At 35.9% G+C, this 22,864-nt stretch overlaps 2 long non-coding RNA genes across 2 annotated transcripts; both read right to left on the bottom strand.

Moving 5' to 3' along the window:
• Positions 1-16,827: 16,827 nt before the first annotated feature.
• On the bottom strand, positions 16,828-20,479 carry LOC147480363 (uncharacterized). The gene is made up of 3 exons (XR_015203469.1): positions 20,366-20,479; positions 20,124-20,195; positions 16,828-17,043 (listed from the first exon to the last, which is right to left on the bottom strand). It is a non-coding gene; the product is annotated as an uncharacterized LOC147480363 (long non-coding RNA).
• An 80-nt stretch (positions 20,480-20,559) lies between these two features.
• Positions 20,560-22,587, bottom strand: LOC147480362 (uncharacterized). The gene is made up of 3 exons (XR_015206400.1): positions 21,775-22,587; positions 20,698-20,791; positions 20,560-20,628 (listed from the first exon to the last, which is right to left on the bottom strand). It is a non-coding gene; the product is annotated as an uncharacterized LOC147480362 (long non-coding RNA).
• Between the last annotated feature and the right edge of the window lie 277 nt (positions 22,588-22,864).

Here is a 22,864-nt window from a genome sequence, read left to right as displayed (position 1 = left end):
CCATCACCCACTTCGTCTTCCCAAATTTCCAGATCTTGTCCCCTCTCGATAAGTCTCGCACGAGACAGGCCCACGTTATATCCAGGTCTCGCGCACGACTCCTACAACTCCGATTCCAATTCCCTTCCGTTAGCAAGTCCCATTTCTCCCCCTCATCATAAATCAATAGCCAGCCTCTCCCTAAGAGCAGTAATGGCCGGAAACAGGCGAATTTGTGTGGAGAAATTTTTGGAAATTTATTCAAAAATGGGATGTTTGCTCCATTCTTTGATAATGAAATTCACTCTAGAGGATGGGAGTACTTATTATATGATAATGGCGAGATTTATTCCAAGGATTTGGTGATGAAATTCTACTATAATGGGAGCTTTAATGGCGACCATTTTTGGGTTACCGTCGAGGGTGTGCGCCACGAAGTCACACCTGTTTTGATCTCCGGGATCACAGGCATTCCTCTGGTCAACCACGTGCTGACTCAACAACAGTCCGTGTACCCACGGACTTATGACCTAATGCTCGACACGCTAATCGAAGGAGAGTACAACATATATGGGAAATGCGCGTATCAGCGTTCGGTGTGACGGAACCAACTGGCTATGACTCAATGGCTGGGACTGAACGTCATTGGCACCTCGAAGCCCTCGGACATCAACAAGACCTTCCTCCACCTTCTCTGGATCCTCCAGGAGCGAAAGAGTAACTTCTGCATTGTTACCCTTCTTTTTGATATTATTACGCATGCCACTTTTAGGTCAGCCCCTCTTGCCGTTCTTGTAACGCAAGTTATGATTAATTTGGTTTTTCTGTCCGCCACCCCGCTACTCCCTATTCCACAATATGAGAATATGCTTGTCTTCAAGAAATGCATACTAACCCCTTGGGAACCCACAACACCAATGGCTACTGAGCACGCTAACGTAGGCCCATCTCACCCACCCTATTTTGATGAGACTGCTATGAGTAAGATGAGTCACCCTATGGATGCCTTATGTGCTATAAAAAGTGTCATGAGAGACATGTACACTCGCCAGGTATCGATGAAACATGCCTTGGGTGAGTTAAGGACATATATGACCACTCGCCACAGGGCGTTGACAGACAGCATGGGCGAATTTCAGCAGAAAATGCAAGCTTCCATGAATGCATTTCAGGACCAAATGACTACTCGCCAGAACAAGTTCCAGCGAATGTTCATGGCAAACCAACATTAGTTTCAGGACCAGGTGTTGGATACTCTGGGAGATATCCAGGAGCAGTTAGCCTCCACATGAGCTCGTCCTGCACGACGTCCCAGGACTCATGGTTCTTCTTCTGTAGCCCTTGAGGATTCTCCTGCAGCCCTCGAGGATTCTCAGTAGACAATTTATTTTCACCGTTCTTGTATATTAATTATGTTGGATATTTTATTTACGTGTTTGCATTTTTATTTTCGAACTTAGGATGTCTGTCAATTCCTACATTCTCCAAAATTTCTGCCTTGTTAATATATTAGTTATCTCCAATATTATATTATATAGGTAGAAACATATATAATAATTTTAGTAATAAAAATATATATAGATATATAAAAATATAGTAATAAAAAATATATATAGATATATAAAAATATATACATATATTTTTAACGTCACAATTAACGGCAAAATTTTACCGTAACCCAACGTTTTGCAAAACCGGTCAGAAAACGGCCATGAAATCGCATCTAAAAATGGTCAGAAAACGGCCATGAAATCACATCTAAAAACGGTCAGAAAACGGTCATGAAATCGCATCCTAAAACGGTCATAAAACGGTCATGAAATCGTATCTAAAAACGGTCAGAAAACGTCTCAATTTTCTTCTATAAATAAGTTCAACACATTCTTCACATTTCACTCCTTTCACTTTCTCCCCTCTCCACTTTTTATTCTAAAAATCGTTTTTAGATCACTCAAAGTTTCAAGGTTCATGGATGCACTAGAAAAGTTTGAGCAGCAGCATATTGAATATACTACTCAAGTCTTCATGCTCGGTTGTTTTATTATAGTAATGTTGTTAATGTGGCATATAATTCTATCTAATATTTAGGTTTGTATTTTATTTCAAGTATCATTATGATGTGTAATTCCAACGTTCTTACATCTTATTGTAATAATATATTTACATCTTCCGTTCTTACATCTTATTTTCCAAAATAAAATAAAATATTCTGCCCCATCCATCACTTTGCGCCATATTTTAGAAAATACACGTGGTCTAACTACCCTGTGACACCTCGATCCGTATTTTCTACATCTTCGGATTGGTGCCTATTTATAACAAGGATAGACACCCTAAATACCAACTTCCCTTTTTCCACTAATTTTTTTCTTTACCCCTCCATCTTTAATGGCCGCCACTTTCGAATTTTCGTGCCGAGCAAAATTTTATGGAAAATTTCCAAAACGGTCTTTTTCATCCCTTTTTGACACGAAATTTTACGTCGAGGATGGTACCCTCTTTTACATCATAAGCAGGCATTTTTTTCCAAAGAATTGGTCCTGTTGTTCTATAAACACGGTTATTTCCAAAACGGGCAATTCTTTGTCCGTGCAAACGGATGTGAGCGTGAATTGACTATGAAAATTATCTCCGAGGTACTTCAAATTCCCATTACAAACCAAGGGATACATCTTCAGGATTCACCATTCGACAATATCAGACATCTGATGTTTGCAACTATCCTTCACGGTGAATACAACCGGAAAAACCGTGTTGTTTATCAGCGATCCTTGCAAAAGAACCAATTATCTGTGATGCAATGGCTGTCTCATAATGTGCTCGGCACGTCTAAGACTTCCGAAATAACAAAGCCCCTCCTCCATCTACTATGGGTCTTGTAGACTAACTGCAATGATTTTTGCATTATTAAATTTATCTGGAACGCTATCGCACGTGCCAAGAAAAAGGCAGCTCCTTTGCCTACCATTGTGATACTTATCATGATGTGTTGGGGTTTTTCTAGTACTTCTCCTAATACACCTCTCAGAACAGCTAACATTCTTACCATTCACTCAGTTTGTAGGAACGGTTTCTGGAATCCCGACGTTGCAAAGAACCATGTTAGTACAGAAACCGAAGAAGCTTGTTCCGTTGACAACATCTTCACTGAAAATGCATTAAGCAATGTATTTAATCCTATGGAAGGCCTTCATTTAATTCAACAAGGACTGATGACATTATACAAACGTCAAAACATTAACATCACCAGTCTCCTTGAATTTCACGACCTGCGGACAATACAGGAAGAGGAACAAGCACAATTCTTGCATAGTCACAACCTGCTCTCGACAAATCACACTCTCATAATGGAGAACCACGCCGAGATTTACTAGACACAGAGTGAAATTATGCAACGAGCTATTGCTAGAATTGACGGCATTAAAGATCTTATAAATGGATTCCTTTCACAAAAGGATCCTCGCCGTTACTTGGGCCCATGACACAATTTAAATTTTGCAATTTTATGTTCTTTGTCATTTTCTTTTTAGTTTTTTCAAATATAGTGCAATTTCCCTATGGTAATTTGTTTTTTCTTAATTATTCTCATCATATTCTAATATTTGTTTATCTTTGTCTAACAGGTAGCATCTTTCTTCACACATCTTATACAATGGAAGCTCCAAAGATGATTCCAGAACAATCTTTCCATTCGTTGTTGAATTCTCCTGCATATGGACATCTTTTTAGAGACTACATCACTCGAGTCGGTTAGAACTCTCTTATTCTACACCAAGAGCAGACATACTCCCCAGGTTTGGCAACTTATTTTTACGATCATATGGAAGATCTACCTGCTGTACAGGGTTTCCCTTTGAACGGATTTACAATCCATATTGGTAACACCCGACACTTTTTTTACGAGCTAACAGTTGCTATGGCTCTAGACCTTCCTCCTTTTCAGCCAGACATCCCCATCCAATACATGGTAGAAAACAACTTTAACGACTATTCTTGGGAAATTTTTTCCGCCCGTTATGGCGATGGCCTTGCCCAGGTCAGGGAACGTGCTGTAGCTGGCCGATGGCTAGACTTTACTATTCCACTAGCCAGTATGACCATGAATGTTGGAACTGCCATGTTATTTATTCTTCTAAACATCATGGGGGATTGGCATTTTTCCACTACATCAAAGTCAGCTTGTAAGACGTTCCATGCACTAGCCCAGCAACATACTGCCTTCGACATCACAGACCTAGTAATTGAGAACCTAAAGAAGACTCGGTCTTTTCGGCAGCATTATATCACCTTCCCAGTCACAGCATGCAGGATAGTGAGGACGTACTTCCCATAGTTTGTGGCCACCTTTTAGGACTGGGTAAAGGTTGACTCTATGTGTCCAACCAACAAGATCATTCGTTCCTTGAGATTTCGGACATGGCGACGCCCTGCAAGGTATCTAAAGAAAGTGCGTTCCTTCCCTAATGATGATAAAATGATAGCTTATCTGGACACTGCAAATAAGAGGAAGTGGAGCGAAGTTTGGAAAGCTATGATAGATTGGCGTGATGCAAAGGAATGGCATTTCTACAGGGACAAAGCAAGGATGGACTACCCCCCAGTTCAAGGTTGGGGCAATGTGAGTTGATGCATGTACATATTTGTTTTATGTTTTGATGTGAGATAAATAAATAACCTAACAGTGTGCCAATCTAACAGTGTGCTTTCACTTTTATGATGTATAATATATAGTGTGTTATAATAAATTTCTGTGGAAGATGTCATCTATATTTTTGCTCAAAGCCTCTCAGGTATACTCTTTCTTCCTCTTAACACTTTGAGGACACAGCGTCCGACTGTTTGGGGGTGGTGAGAACCTTTCGCAAAAATTAAGCATGCATAGTTGAACATAGTTTACTTTATGTCTAAATAAACATATTTAGTGACAAATTCTCGTTTCCTTTTCTGTGATGAAAAATATTTAGAAATCTCACCCTAGCATCAGAATTAGGACTTGTTCTTAGAAACTTAATTTACTACGTATGCAATAATTTTTACATCTTTTCATGAGCATTCATGCACTGACTATCATTAAATGTACACAACAGTAAGTTTCTGGGACCCACGGTTAGACAACTTAGTTTCTATATCCTGTAAGAATCTAACTAGAAAGCCTCAAAATGTGTGATATGTGAGTAATGATACAGAGGAGTAGTTTTTCCGAATAGAGAAGTTCGCACGTCTACTTACTTGATCACTACCCAAATCCTAGGTGAGAATTTATGCCTTCTTGGATCGATATAACCAAAAGTTCACACCTGAAAAAAAAAATTACCGCTAGTCGCCCCACTGAACCTTTAATTAACCCTTTCTATTTCACCAAAAATTTATTACCCATCTATTGACCATAAATAAATAAGCCTACCTAGATGATGAGTATGAGAAATAGGATGAAGTGCAGAAAAATAAAGAGAAAACCCTTGTCACAAACTAAAATCAGTTACCTGTTTCAGAAGAAAAGAAAAGAAAAATAGAAATATGTTTCCAAAAATCAAAAGAAATATCAAAGTTAGAATTCCCTCCCCCCCCCCCCCCTGAAAAAGCACGCAACACGTAATTATTTCATTGTCGTTGTTTGTGTTATGTATCTTTTGCAAATCTTACTTAGCCTATTAAATATTGATTAGTATAGTGGCTAGCAAGGTATCAATCCTACTCTAAATAACTAGTTGATAGTAATAGAAATTCCTAATCTAAATTACTATAATGGATTCAAGTAAAAGATGTGGCTAAGTAATAATTAATATATAGTTGATTTGATTTGAGATTTAAGCTATGCATAAAATAAACTAAATTAAATATATAAATATGAATCAAGAGAGAGAATATCTTGGGAGAGATGAATCCACCAAAATCATAGAATTAGTCTAATAGATTTACCTATCATGCTTAATATAAATCACCAATAGAAACTCACCATACCTACAAACCTTATGCTCATAACCATGATGATAATATGTGGCTTTCAACGTGCTTTCTATCTTTCTATCAAATACTTCTTCAATCTCCAATGATATCTTCTATCTAACCAAATTGTGCTTTAAGTGGCATTCAATATACAACTCTAGGTGCCATGGAAAATCCACATGTGGCATTAACCATACAACTAATTGAGGTGCCATAAAGAATCCAATCATCACACTAAAACACTAAAAACTAGAAGAAAAGAATCTAGGGTTTGTGGTATTTGGCTCTACACAATCTTGAATTACCCTAAGACCTCCTAACCTCCACGGGGCGTTAGATCAATAGACTAATAAGAAGAAACTCAATGAGGGATTTAAACTAAAACATGATAGAAGAAGAACTAAACTAAAACATACGAAAAGGCTTCATCTCCCTCCCAAGAGAAGGGAGATTAGCCCCTCATACTATGCTATGAACACAATATGAAAAGGAATAATCTTTATAGCTATTAATGGTGAAAAGGGCTGAACTTTCTTCTCTCTTAATTCTAGATATAAGATGCAAACACTAAATTTCCTAGATGATGTAAACTGAGGTTTTTGTGCCTTATATATTGGCTTACATGCTCGTCTGGATAGAGATCCGAATCCTATGCTTATTTGGTGTCAAACTCTCTATAATCTTTCTAGAAGCAATCCTGAAAAATTTAAATTCGGTTGGACCAAAGTTGGACGTGGTCCACTTTGTCCTGCAGGCTATTTCCCAAGCTGCAGCTTCTGACAGCTTTCAGTTTCCTAATTCTTGTGAAACTCTGACTTCTTTTCCATGTTGATCTCATCTTCCTATGAAGTCGAAATTAAGGCTTTGAGATCAGATTGAAGACTCTTCTAACTCAATTATTATCCTCTTTTAGAGTCCCATTAGGCTTGGCACTTATGGAGACAAATATGACATTTTTGCCCTAGGCCTTTAGCTATAATTCCCAGTGACTCCTTTTTGACTTGTTTGACTTCTTTTCCCCCATATTTCATATTTAGGTTCTTTGACCTACAAAAACTCAAATTGCATCATATTAGAATATTTAAATATAAAATGGATACTAACATACACATAATTGGGGTTATAAATTATTATTTTTGAGCACTTATCACAACCCCCAACTAGCATTTTGCTAGTCTCTTAGCAAATATGTGGTATACTAGAGCAGTGTTCAAAGCTAACAATACTAATTAAATAATAAACTAACTCACTTTCGCAGGCATCGCGGTTGCATTTACCATATGCAACAAGGCCTTAAACCTTTAAGTTACCCTTAAAGAACGAGTTATAGCCTCGTGAGGGTTTTCAGTTGATATACCCACAAAATCAATTTTACATATGAACTATGGTGAAATCTAGAGAAAACAACTTTTTCAGTTAAAATGTCTAAATCAAAAAGTTATTACTTATCATACCCATGATCATAAAACATTAGGCTAAGGTTCTATTCATAAAGATAGAAAAGACTGACTAATCATCATAACTAGAGCTTATTCATTTTTAACCATTTTGATTCCTTTCTCTTTTCCAAGCAACGGAATTTCTACCTCACCTTTGGATTAGTATTTCGACTTCAAATCTCACCATTTCATACACTCACAAGGAAATCTCTCTCAGATAAGTTTTCTATTTCACCTCTATATGTAGGGAAATGAGTAAAAAGTAGAGCATCCCACATATTTACTTAGAAAGACGGAAATTTGCAAATATATAAATAAAGTCTCATGGAAAGAATGTCAACCACATTTAAAGTGTCGGGTCCTTCACTTTAGCATCCTCTCACCTATTCTACACTTCATATCATACTTTAGTGATAAGTCTGGGTATTAAAACAGGGCTTAGGACAGGTTAACAAGAAAAACCTAAAAAGGATTCAAAAATTTCTGAGAATATACTAAAGACTTTGTGCTTTTGACCTTCTTGGAAATTTTCTTCACTTGTACACTGCAACACTTGAACTCTATCACTACTTTTGCTCATTTATATATATATATTATATATATATATTTATTATATATATATATTTTTATTTTTTTTTTTTTTTTCTTTGAGCAAAAGGAATGATTTTCTTCATTTGACTTTGGTAAAATTTCCTTCAAAATCTTCTTCGTTCTAGCTTTCTCTTTTAGTTCTTTAGAAATCCTCAGAAATATGGATAAGGCTAATAATATGGGATATACTCCTTATCTGGAGTTGGGTTTAAGATGATTGGTTTAAGAATAAAAGGTTTAATATATAAGGCTCAAAAGTGGTATGATAATCCTACTAGGTGGGATAAAGGCTGATTGGTTCACTACTTGACTTATCAGTATGATATTCCGCTTTGAATAGACTACAAGACCTAATGGCTATCTCCCCAGTTGATGCCACCTCGTGATTGACCAAATCAAGAATGAATGAGACTACACAACGAATTTAAGCACAGAAAAATGGTTGAGTAAACTTGGACTCAGATTTACATAAAGACTCTCCAAGGAATTAAAATTGAAAGGCTCAAGTCTCACAGGTCAAGTCTCTGTACTAATCCTCTAGTTTGGTAGAAGTTTAAGTTGCTCTTTCATTTGAAATTCCTCTAGTGGTGTATTATATGAACTTACTTTAGACTAAGACTTTTATCAGTGAGATCTATTTCTAGTAATAGAAATTTAGTCTAAAAGTCTTACTAATCCTGACTATGACTTATAATTTCCAGTTTTCATTAGCCAGTTTAAATGATAAAAATATAGTTTTCATCTAGGATCACCATAATTCACATATAAACTTTCCAAATATTGTAATTAAAATATTGCAAAATTTTAATTCTCACCCCCCCTAACTAAATTAGGCATTGTCCTCAATGACTAAATAAAAAAACTGAAAGCTTACCATAATTGAAATAATCAGAGAAAAGGAGGGATATTACCTTAAATACGTGCAAAATTACATCAGCTAAAATATGTAGAATTTATATCCTTAACAAAACAAATAAGAGTGATGATTTATAAGGATCAATAATTACTACAACGACTAAATATTTGTCATGTGCTCAATCCGTAGAGTTATATGTCTCTAAAAAGACAGAGAAAAGGTACTAGAGTGGAATGTAAGAGTCACATGTACAAATGCCACGACTAAAAATAAAAATAAAAATTAAACAATGAATAATAATAATAATAATAATAATAATAATAATAATAATAATAATAATATCAATAGTTTCATTGTTGCACGGAAAACAAGATTTGTCTCTATCTTAAAATAAATAAAGCCATATTAGACAATCAAGTACACGAGTGATCAAAAATATTTATTAAGAAAATGCGGAACTGCGAGAGTCCAAATTTCTCTACCAGAAAATCAGTTAATAAGCTCGGATTGATTATCCTAATACAACTCCATTTTCCCAGGCCACTCGCCTTCTCATAATCGATTCGACAATCATAAAAACATCAAACAATATCTTCGTGACATTTGTCCCCTTAGAATAAAAGAAACAATCCCAACAGCGATTTTCACATTCTTGTTTTTAAAAAAATCCGTTCATGTCATTGTTATCAAACAATTCTCCATAACAGAGTTCTGCCTGAATTTTTCGTTCGGTCGTCATGTTAGAGAGGGTAAGATAACACAACAACACCACAAGACAAATACTGCAAATAGTTGCTCAGTAAAAAAAAAATTGTCCTGTACACAAAAACCTTGTTTCTCCGAAAATTTTCAAGCCTAACTACGACACCATTCCTTCTTCACAGCCAATACCCTTAAATACCTTCACGTTTTTCCCATTCTCCTCATTCAACAGCCAACCAATAAAAGAAAAAAAAAACTGAAAAACGAATTCAAATCCAGAATTTCAACCACCCATAACCGAAGCTTAGCGGTGATAAGTAGGCATCGTGGTTAATATGGAAATCAGGACGTCCAAATTGGTAATTGACCCGGTCGATCTTGCCGGTGAGAAAGTGTTGAACGTCTTGGATAGGGCTGGAAGTGTGCGTCTGCTGATGGGTGGAGTTAAATTGTGATGAGGTGGTTGTTATTTGTGATGGATGCGGCTGGAAGTGTGTGTCTGGAAGAAGAAGAAAGAGTGGTGGGTGCGGTTGGAAGAGGAAGAAAACATATTTATTTTTTTTTTTTTTTAGTTGTTGGGCTTTTTTTTTAGTTTTTAGGCCCAAAATCGATTATAGAGAGTTTGACTAGGATTGGGATTCAAAACAAGGTGGGATTCTAACTTTACGGGTCGAATAGAGAGCTAGTCCTCAGAATGGAGAAGAATTCCACCTTACTAAAGCACAACTTAACATATATATGCATCACAAGATACACTTTTAGCTCATATCAATTTAGTTCTTATTCATAAAAACTAATCACTCACTCCATAAACTATTGATATTTTAAGAAATTAAAAACAACTAATCCTATGACAGTAGAAAATAAAATTAACTTCTACGTAAACTCTTCCATATACTATACCATAACGAGTAAAAATAGATTAATTCTCCGTGCTCTTGATACTTAAAGCTCCTTCCCGAACCTTTTGTGGTGATGGGATAAAGAAAACAGAGATGTAGAAAATGTTGATGTAGTGAACGCAAGAGACGCTACAAAATATGGCTTTATAGGAAAACTTTCAGAAGTACTCCACGTCTCTACTAGTCATAATCGGGAAGCTACAGCTTCCTGACGCTGGGTAGATTTCTATTCCTTTTTGAACTCGAATTCTATAGACTACCTGACTCTCTCTCTTCTTTTTTGTAAAAAATATTTAGTCTTTTGGGTTATGTTGGACTATCCTAAGTCCTCTGATCCTAGTTAAAATGGAATTAGTATAAAACTAATGAGAGCTAAAGTGGAAGTCCATCTTTTTATAGTTGAAGCAATGTGAGTTCAGTGAGGTTTCTGCTGTGAATTTTCAGCACAGGCTCAGGTACGCATCTTTTTTTTTTTTTTTTTTTTTGAAAAGGAATAATTTACTATCTATTTAAACTACTTGGGTTGCCTCCCATAAGCGCTAAGTTTAATGTCGCCAGCCGACATAGAGGGGGGAAACTTAAGTTTACCCCCCTAACTAGCTTAGGTAATTAATTTTTTTAAATTTGTGGGTCTTTTATAGTCAGATTCCCTAGACTTAAAACTTGTTTGTAATCCAATTTTTGCTCTTTTTATCTTTCTTCTTTTCCATGCGTGGCCTATACATTTTAGTAGAGGGTGAGTCATCTTAATTAAATCTTTGATAAATCTACGATTAAAAGTAGCTTGACATAAAGATGCTCGAATGTTTTCTATTTTTGTATGAGGTTGACCAGTGTCTAGTAATGTATTAATATGGTGTATAACACTATCCTTGTTATAATTCATGCCTAATTGTGATACACATGATAAAAATGGATCTTTGTAGTGAGTGTTCCTAAAACTTTTATTAGCTATTGTGTGTACTACACATAGATCATCCATCTTTTCCTCAGATCATCGTCGTGGTTTCTAAATAGTGTAAATATGTTTACATCTACTATCATATTCGAAAAGTGATAGACATGTTCCCATTCCTACAATTAATTAAAGCTTCTGCTGTAGCTAAGAATGGTTTACCCAAGATGATAGGAATTTGGTTTCCATTTGTAGGTAAAGTGTCAAGAACTATAAAATCAATGGGTAATAAAAATCAGAGACCTTGATAATCACATCCTCTATTACTCCTCGTGGAATCTTAATAGATCTATCAGCTAACTGTAGTCTAACATTTGTTGGTTTCAAGTCTTTTAACCCTAGCTGTTTATAAACTGAGTAAGGTAATAAATTCACACTAGCACCTAAATCCAATAATGCTTGATCAGTGTAGTCGTCTCCTATTCTACACGTAACTGTAGGATTACCGGGGTCCTTATGTTTTACTACGGCTTTGTTTTGTAGAAAGGATGAACAACTTTGTGCAATAAAAGCGTCCTTAGGAATATTTGTTTTCTTCTTTACTAGGTCTTTTATAAATTTTGTATATGAAGGTATTTGTTTAATTGCACTTAGAAAAGGAATATTGATATGTAGATTTTAAAAATATTCATGATCTCATTATATTGTGCTTCCTTTTTGTTATCTTTTAACCCTAGAGGGAATGGTGCGGGTGGAATTTTTTCGTTACCGCTCTTTGGTTTTCTCGGTTTCAACCGGCTTTTCCTTATCTTTTGTTATAACAACTTCATCGAATCAGGTATGTCAACTTTGTTATCTACTTTCTTTCCAGACCTAAGGGTAGATATCGAGTTAACTCCCTCTGTGGGTGCAGATGAGGGGTGGTTTCAACTTGATAAACATTTCTACCCTTAGGGTTTTGTTCAGGTTGACTTGGTAGAGTTCCTTGGGTCCATCTCGCTAGACTAGCTAGTATTTGATTGAATTGTTGGCTCATCTGTTGAGTTATTTGTTGAGCCATAATATCAATTTTTTGGTCAATTCTTTTGAATTCATTCTCGGTTTTGGTGGCTAAAGCTTTCATGGTTTCATCTGCGGTGTTGGGTTGGGTTTGGTAATTAGCCATAGGATCTATGGCTAATTCTCTGTTCATGTTTGTTTGTTGTTGTTGTTGTTATTGTGGGTAATACTCCGCACCTCTATTATTCATGTATTGTTGCCTATTGTTCCCTTGATTACCTTGAAAACCATATTGGTTTTGTTGTGGAGACATGTTTTGTCTCCATGAATTGTTTGAGTTATTCCTAAGATCTGGGTTATAGTTATTGTTGTTGTTAAAATTATTTTGATAACCCTGTCTTTTGAATGTATTAAAAGCACAAACATCATCAGTACCTTGAGCAACAAACATAGAGCAAACTGAGGTGTCATGATCTGTAGTAAGGCAATTTTCACAAAATTGATTGACACTCATTGCTTGTTGAGGTTGATTATTCTTTGGAGGGTTTAAAGTGAATGAATCAAATTTCTTGTTTAAGTTTTGATTCCTATGGTTAAACTAACTAGTGTGGCTTTTAATTCTTGATCACTATCGTTTCTAACCTCATACATACCTGGTTTATTAAAACTTATCCCCCCATCTACCCGTGCCATGTCCTCATGGTCACTACTATTGGCCCAATCTTTAGAACGCTCAGAAAAGTTTTGCAAAAAAGTGTAGGCTTCATCAGGAGTAAGACTAGTAAATCTTCCTCCATTCATTGATTCAATTAAACCGACGGTTCATAGGTGAAAGACCTTTTATAAAGTAATGTACTATATTAAGTATGTCAAAACCATGATGTGGGCAAATGCACAAGTAAATCATTAAATCGATCCCATGTTGTATGAAACTCTTCATTAGGTTTTCCTTTGAAGGTTGAAATAGCCAATTGCATGGCCTCGTTTTACGTAAAAGGGTAATATTGTTTCATAAACTTTTGTGATAGTTGCTCCCAAGTAGTTATAGAATTAGAGGGTAGGGATCTATACCAACGAGCGGCATCCTCAAAAGTCAATGGGAACAACCTTAATCTAGTCTCTTCAGGGGAAAGATGAGGTGCTTTAAAAGTACTTAATATGCTCAAGAATTTACTCAGATGATTATATGGTTCTTCATTTGTTTTGCCATAATATTTTGGCAACATATTAAGAATAGTGGGCTTAATCTCATAGTTATTGTTGTTGTCGGGCATCACTATGCAGTTCGGTGGTTGAATCGCGATAGGTTGAAACAAGGTGCTAAGAGTTCTTTGATCAGCCATGGTGTCTAATGGTACTCTCTCTGGTGTATCTTCTAAGTCTACTAGTGGTGTGTGTGTTTCAGAATCAGAATCAGATCCTGATTTTGATGGTGTGGTCTCCTCCAAAATCAGAATTGGAAGATTGTTACAAGAATTAGCTCTTCTGATTAAACGTTTACGAGGTGAATCACGAAACCAAGTTTTCATGCACTAGATAATAAATCTATATAAAATAATCTAATATGAACTTAATTAACTAAATTATATTATCAAACTATATGATGCTAACTATTAATGCTGATTATGAAACCACTAATAGGGGATTCATGGTGGAAGAGAAGCACTTACAGTTACAACAAGCAAAACAAGTCCAAAAATTTTGAAATTTTTATAGCAGCTACCTGATACGTCCAGGAAGTAGCTTGAAAAATTTCAGAGCAATCAGAGCTTACTAAGTTCCTCTTCTGTATTGTTAAATCCTGCAGAGTCCAGTGAAGAAGTTTTCTGCACACACTGTAAACAATCTATTAAATAAATACGAAAAAGACCACTAAAAATCACTAAATTTTTACTGGAGTCTCCTGACGTGTGAGGGATGATCCTGTAAAATGTTTGGATTATTTGGAATTTTACAGATCCTTCTTCTCGACTGTTCTTCCAGAGACCTTGGTCCTGAAAAGCTGCAGAAACACAATGAAAACAAGCAACTAGTTAAGTAGTCAAAACAGGTAAAAATTACTCAAATTTTTACTGAAAGCTCCTGACGAATTGAGGTTCCTCCTGTAAAAAATTTAGAATTTTTGATAATGTGCAAATAACCCTGCTCGACTATTTTTACAGATGCTTGCGTCCTGAAACGATGTTAGTTACCCAGGTAATACAAGTACTAAAAATTCGAAAAAATTTCAATAAATTACCGATACTGTAAAGATCAACTCTGTAAAATTTCAGAATTTTTTGAAATTTATAAATATGTTTTCTATACTGTTCTTTTCTGTTAAACAAACACTAAACTTTATGAAAATACTTTTTACTATGCAAATCTAATTGAATTATGCTAAATTATTCTAATTATGCTAAATATGCAATTTATACTATATGAATTCCTAAATTAAATATTCTATCACCTAATCAATTTAGAGCGGGCAGCGGCGCCATTGAAAAAGCACGCAACACGTAATTATTTCATTGTCGTTGTTTGTGTTACGTATCTTTTGCAAATCTTACTTAGCCTATTAAATATTGATTAGTATAGTGGCTAGCAAGGTATCAATCCTACTCTAAATAACTAGTTGATAGTAATAGAAATTCCTAATCTAAATTACTCTAATGGATGAAGGTAAAAGATGTGGCTAAGTAATAATTAATATATAGTTGATTTGATTTGAGATTTTAAGCTATGCATAAAATAAACTAAATTAAATATATAAATATGAATCAAGAGAGAGAATATCTTGGGAGAGATGAATCCACCAAAATCATAGAATTAGTCTAATAGATCTACCTATCATGCTTAATATAAATCACTAATAGAAACTCACCATACCTACAAACCTTATGCTCATAACCATGATGATAATATGTGGCTTTCAACGTGTTTTCTATCTTTCCATCAAATACTTCTTCAATCTCCAATGATATCTTCTATCTAACCAAATTGTGCTTTAAGTGGCATTCAATATACAACTCTAGGTGCCATGGAAAATCCACATGTGGCATTAACCATACAACTAATTGAGGTGCCATAAAGAATCCAATCATCACACTAGAACACTAAAAACTAGAAGAAAAGAATCTAGGGTTTGTGGTATTTGGCTCTACACAATCTTGAATTACCCCTAAGACCTCCTAACCTCCACAGAGGCGTTAGATCAATGGACTAATAAGAAGAAACTCAATGAGGGATTTAAACTAAAACATGATAGAAGAATAACTAAACTAAAACATATGAAAAAGGCTTCATCTCCCCTCCCAAGAGAAGGGAGATTAGCCCCTCATACTATGCTATGAACACAATATGAAAAGGAATAATCTTTATAGCTATTAATGGTGAAAAGGTCTGAACTTTCTTATCTCTTAATTCTAGATCTAAGATGCAAACACTAAAATTCCTAGATGATGTAAACTGAGGTTTTTGTGCCTTATATATTAGCTTACATGCTCGTCTGGATAGAGATCCGAATCCTATGTTTATTTGGTGTCAAACTCTCTGTAATCTTTCTAGAAGCAATCCTAGAAAAGTTAAATTCAGTTGGACCAAAGTTGGACGTGGCCCACTTTGTCCTGCAGGCTATTTCCCAAGCTGCAGTTTCTGACAGCTTTCAGTTTCCTAATTCTTGTGAAACTCTGACTTCTTTTCCATGTTGATCTCATCTTCCTATGAAGTCGAAATTAAGGCTTTGAGATTAGATTGAAGACTCTTCTAACTCAATTATTATCCTCTTTTAGAGTCCCATTAGGCTTGGCACTTATGGAGACAAATATGACATTTAGCTGTAATTCCCAGTGACTCCTTTTTGACTTGTTTGACTTCTTTTCCCTCCATATTTCATATTTAGGTTCTTTGACCTACAAAAACTCAAATTGAATCATATTAGAATATTTAAATATAAAATGGAGACTAACATACACATAATTGGGGTTATAAATCATTACTTTTGAGCACTTATCACCCCCCCCAAATCAAATCAAAAGGGAATACAAAAACTTGAAAAAGCCAAGTATGGAAACCAATGTTAGAAGCAGGAAAGAAAAAGGATTTCTCTAGCATAAATATCTCGAAGACCTTATTCTCTCATACTTATCAATTTTTTTGAATTTTCTATTCCATTTTCTTCTACACTACCTCCTAAGCCCCATAACAACTAATAAAGACCTCTACACTACAAGAAAAAAATGCTTTATATCACTGTTAAAAACAGTCACAAAAAGTATTTTGTCACAAACCGTAACAAAGAAATAAAAACTGTCACAAAAAATTAACTCTTTTGTGACGTTTTGAAAAAAACAGTGCTGTATTCATCTAATAACCGTCATAAACAAGTCAACTATTCATGACAGTTTTGTTAAAACAGTGATTGTTTTTATCCTTTTTTTAAAAAAAAATAGTGCTAATAAATGAAAACATTCCCCCATAGACCATAGAATTTGACTTGTAATAGACTACACTCCTGAATATAATCAATTAAACTTCAAGTAGCATTCATAAAGTACTAATTCCATTCATTCCCTTGGATAACCAATATATATTTGTATTTAATCATAAAACATAATGAAGTAAATAACGCATTTCCAATCTAATACATATAAATTTAATCAACCTAATCCAAATCCAAATCCAAATAAAAAACCTAATCTCGAATGAAGCGCATTGCATGAATACTCATTGTTTCCTGTCTGGTTGCATAAGGCCCTAAAAAAAATGAAATTGAATTAGGGATTTTATACTCAACTACATACTTCAACATCAAAGACCATACAACCAATTTAAGTGTACACTAATTAGAACATGAAACCATTCGTTAGACTTACTTATTTGCTTTTCGAAGATTATCAAAAGCGGCAATTATATCTTTGCAAGTATGGAGATAAGGATTGAGAAGGTGGAGCTCGCCCTTGGTTCGGAATCAACGGATTGAGGATAGGACTTTTCGTCTTGTCTTGTTGCCTTTCCTTGAGAAGAGGCAGAGAAGGAGCTGCCCTCGTGGGAGCGAAACTCGAGGATGCTCTCATGGAGCGAGATGGCAGCTATAGTTAAGCTATCAGTCAGTCGTCAAGGATAGCGATAGCATCTCTTTAGCCAAGCTCCTATAAGGCTAAAAAAAGCCTGTTTCTCGGGAGTTTTCGGTGTTGGATAGGTGTCTACCCATCTTAGACCCTAAACTAAGTCATTTCATATATAGATCTGTCTTTCAACAGGTCTAGCTCGATATGTCCTCCTTATAATCTCTATCTGTTTAGTTTGGTCTACTCTAAGAACAGCACTCGAATAGCTTCCCAAGAAGTTCTCGGTTAACAACCCAGCTTCTCTCCTCGATTACTCGGTACAAACAAAGTAAGTCTGGTGCATGGAGAAAAGCAGTTCTTTAGGTCAGAGCAGAAAGAACAGCGCGGCACTAGAGCAACATATACAACTTGAATTCTGTTCCTATGCGTAAGATGCTCAAAATGTTAAGAGTGACTCCTCGTATTACTCCTAGTGTGACTACTCGAATTAATCCTAATGTTGGTGGGATCAGCTTGAAGGAAGGAGCTTATAAAGAGAAGTTCTGGATTACGAAGGCCCTCACCCCTTACGAACGACTCAATAACTATCCCTAGTGGAGAAAGGTGCATCAGGATAAGAAAGGAGCCATAATCACCACCTGGAGCTGAACCAAGATAGCAGAGTCAACCCTGCGAATTGCCCGTTATTCGATGGTAACTTTGGTTACCCGCTTCAGAAATTGCAACCTGCCTGTTTTACTTAGCTTACATCCGGGGTTGGAAGACCAACTACCACTTAAGGTACGCATAGCCCGTCCACCCAGTGTCGCTACCCACTTCTACTAAGGCTCGGGTATACAGAAAAAATAGTTCATGCAGCCCGCCCAACTCCAATAAGAAGACAGAGGTAGAGTACTACTGCTGAAAAGAGGATTTATCAGACTTTCATATCTTTAAGCAGCAGACAGCCGAGACCACGAACCGTCGTAAGACTCTTCAACAACCTCATCCGACTCGAAGTCTTCAAGGTACCTTAGCCCCTTAAGAGCAGAGTTCTCAATACCACTCACCGGTATCGAAGTTTTAGTCACATCCCTCAAGCGTCCAAAGAGCCCTTCGAATGAGGGCAGACCTTCCACCGAAGTCAACATAAAAGCGGACCGGTCTTACGTCTATGAGTATGTTCTTTACCAAGTCTTCCTTCCATCCTTTCGTGACCAAGAGCCATCACTGTAAATTTCGAAAGCCATTGGGCTTAATCAGGGCACTCAAATTGTTTCTTGAAGACCGAAACCGCTCAAGAGCTCGTTTTTAGCTCATAAAGTCATAGCTCCATCGGTCAAGCTTCGGGAATGAGGGATTGAGATTCTCTTTTGGCCTAAACGCAATGCACCATCAGAAGAGGGCTACTATTGTCCTTTCTTTGCCTATTGATTGACCATAGCATAGAGAGAGGGCGAAAGTTGGGCTAGGAAAGATATCAAAATAGGAAAGTGCCAAGAAAATGGATAATTCATATTGATTATCAAAGGGTCCACTCTTTGGTTCTAGTTATGATGACGGGTGGGATTGGCACGAAGCTCCCCGAGATTAATGCATTGACTCTTTACCATGAATGAGACATCCTATGCCTAATGGCAACAATAGTACGGGCTTAGCCAATCGAAATGAAAATAAAGATTTGAAGGAAGGGGTATGCCCTGAAGATTGAATCTGTACAACGATACAAATAAGCACCGGCTGCAGCATCTTGGGTTGCCGCGGATAATAGCGCTTTCCTTACTTATGAAGAAGATGACAACTGACACTCAAGAATAAGGGAAGATCTCTTAAGATAATAAAGTGAACTTTTTACTATAGTGAACTCCAGTTCAATTAACAGGGGAGAAAGAAAAGATTTGTATATTAGAATTCCATTTCTGTCGATGCTTCGGTTCTCGGATTGGTTATCGCGAATCAAGGGTGCTACTATGTATGCGATTCAGCATTGAGAGCCTCTACTGCGTGCCCTATCTTTTCTCTTCTATTGATGATCTGAGTCTTTCCTTCTTCTTTCTTTGGTTATTTAATTTCTTTCTTTTTGGTCGTGCCTTGTAAAGGAAAGGTTTCTATCGAACAATCCTTTTTCAGATGAATCAGCTACACGCTCAATATGATGGTGTAGCTTTAAATAGGCCTAACAGAGAACAGTACCTGAATCTTGGCATGTTTGCTAAGAGTGCTCACTGTTGTGCACATATTGAGCTACACATACCAGTTGATTGTTATGTTGACCACTAAAAGCTATAGGGCTAAACGCCTCAGAATATGGCTTCTAGGTACGCGAAGAACACAAATCAAGTGAAAGACACTTTTTCCTTTTTTTATCCATGAAAGTTAATTCATTAGAATAAACAAAAAGGATTACATTAATACTCAAGTAGTTAGCCAGTAGCTAATTAAACAAGACCAAAACCCTTACCTAAACCCCTAATACAGTCATCCCACTAGGGAAGATCACATCACCCCACGCCCATCATAGGTAAGCAAAAAGAACAGTAAATACAATACAATACAAGAAATACAGAGACCCCCAAAGGCCATCCAAGTTAACAACACTAGTACCATATCATACCACCCACCAACAGTTTTATCACCATGCAATCCAAGTCAACAACTGAGTATTATTTTAATACCAAAAATGTAACAGTGATGATTATTACCACTTTGGGTAGTACGGGACTTTTTAGACAGCACTTAGCTAATACAAGTGTATATATGATGAAATAAGTCAAATAATAGTCTAACATTCATCGCTGGGACTTGGAAGTTAACTTCATTAACCTCTCGAGCGATGTTCTCAGTTAAATGGCAGAAACCCTAGAAAATTTTGACTTCCATTAGTAAAACTGCAGATAAAGGATTGTAACTGGATCCATTATGAAAATTCCAGTGTTATTTTTTATATTAATAATTCTAAGTTAATACTTTTACTGAATGCAAAACCACTTAAACTAGATATACTATCTAAGTTTAGAGGAACAACTAACCAAGAAGTCAAGCGGATGATTTGAGTTTCTATAATTTGTGTCAGTCTCCCTGTAGATTGCAATAATTGGGCCAAGAGCAAAAGGTGACCAAGCCTACAAATGAAACATCCCACAACATTGATTCAATGGTCACATGTCAAAGGTGAATACAACATAATGTTGATCATCGCCATACACTCTTACCTCCTCCAAAGACTACAAGTTCTCTACTACCACTCGACTTCGGATGTGTTTGAGTGGGATATGTAAACTCGAGGGAAACGCTGCATTACGTAAAGGAGTATTAAACATCTTCTTGAACATCATGAACTTTAAGACCTCATAATAATTACCTTGTCTAACTCGATAAGAAGCTGGTAGCTCGTTATAGTCAGTTCCAGAGATGTGCTGTCCTTTAAAATATGGAAAATGGCCTCGAACATTTTGCTTCACGATAAAAAAATTTAAATATATCACAAGTCAAGTGCAAAAGGAAAAACAATCCAAATCATATTCAATTCACATCAATTACAACATCAAGAAAAATACAAATAAAAATCAGTTTGACTTAACCAAGGGTAACAAGTAGTGAAAACACACCATAAACACATATTCAGACTCCCTTTGTACAAGCCTCCCTAGAGATTTAAAAAAAAAGTGAAGTACAAGTTGAGGGTTATTTAGCTAACCACAGATGGGGTTGAGAATAACTCAACATTGGAATTTTCTGCTCCAAATAAGTGTAACCCCAACACATTCGAGTATTTTTTTGCCAGCCCCAATATAAGAATCAATTTCTCAGCACCACTCAACCATATTTTTGAACCCTAACCCACTAAAGAAATCAAATTTCTCTAAACCTTAAACACTCAAGAAATCAGGCAACACTTTTGATGAATTAGGGATTAGGGAAACAAAAGCTTCGAAAATAAGTGCAGTTAAACTTGAAAAGTGAAACCCCATTGAACGAAAATTATAAAAAAGATGGAATTTATAGAATTACCTTAAGGAAGAACAAATATCAACGACTTTGAATATCAAACTAATCAAACTACGAATATATTGGAAATTATCGAAAAAAGGGTCTTATTAAGCTACAAGGTAACAAGGTCTTTGAAGCGGGGATGGTCAATTGATATATGTACTAAACTATAAATTTAGAATTATTAACACTGAAGTTGAAGTGAAAAAAGGAGGCTAAAAGCCTTCACAGTTAGTTGGGTGTCAACTAATAAAAAGCTCAAACTGCTTTCAAAACCTCTTGTGTAATATTTTAAGTTGTGTAAAACATATGATGTTTCCTCGACCGATAATTGAAAAGGAACATTTGCAACTTTAGGAAGAACATTGACCCTAAGCTCAAAACCTACTAAAACATATCAAGGCTAAAACCTAGTATAAAGAAGAAAAAAAGAAAATAGTGAGTGCACCTGCTAATAGGACACCTTGTACACTACAATCACTAGGTGTGCAAGAAGGTCACCTTCTCCCTGCATTACCTCCGGTGATAAGAATCATACATTAGGAAAATCGAAATCAAGACCGTGGGCTGGTAATAATATATAACCAACCAAACAAATATATAATTCAATCACACCAAACAAGTTAGTATTTGCCAACAAAGCAAGACCCACTAAGTGTTTACAAACCAACACCAATAAATTTGCTAACAGCCAAGAAAATATTTATCAACAATTCCTTGTCTTATATTGCTTATTCTTCCTTACTTTGACATATATCTAAAGTTCTAACCTTAGTTCACTTCATAAACAACAACCAAATGCATTAGTCGCTTCTGCATTTATATAATTGGCTTGACTAGAGGGGATGAGAAATACTAACGTGTACTTATATCTTTAGTAGCATAAAGAAGTAAAAGTGCTCATACAAATGTGCATAAATGCCAAGTACCAACTTTAATCAAATTCAAGATGAATATCATGTCTCCCAAACGACATTAATCTAATAAGAACAAGACATTAACATATGGGCAATATATATCGCATCCACTGCATTCATATTGAGGAACAAATCTATTGAATTATCAATAACAAACCTAAAGCTCACTTAAACACATAAAGTGATATGTGCTAAAACTTTTCAGTTTCAGAAAAACATACCTCAATATCTTGATATTGAAACCCATCTAATCTTCTCTTATTTACATGAAATTATTTCATAATCAAAGCACAGTAGCACATGAACTGGATGAACATCAATACTTTCTCAACAGAGATGTTCTTACCTCATTTATTTCAGCTTTATTATTTGCCTCCAAAGATTAATCCAAACTGAATATGGGGAAAGTGTGCCCACTTGAAAAAATAGGAAAATCAAAAATTCAAAGACAATCGTTCAGTTTGACTTATTAAGCAAAAATGCATCTTGGTATGTTAGATTTCCGTCCTTACGCTTTTTGGCAACCATATTTGAATGCTTGTCCGCGTGACTTATATCTGGATTATTAGCCTTAATTCTCTGAATTTCCTCTCTCAAGACTCCATATAAATGTGCACAAGT

Source organism: Coptis chinensis, chromosome 8, assembly GCF_015680905.1.
Source record: "Coptis chinensis isolate HL-2020 chromosome 8, ASM1568090v1, whole genome shotgun sequence".
Taxonomy (NCBI): domain Eukaryota; kingdom Viridiplantae; phylum Streptophyta; class Magnoliopsida; order Ranunculales; family Ranunculaceae; genus Coptis; species Coptis chinensis.
This window is presented reverse-complemented; position numbering and strand designations above follow the sequence as displayed.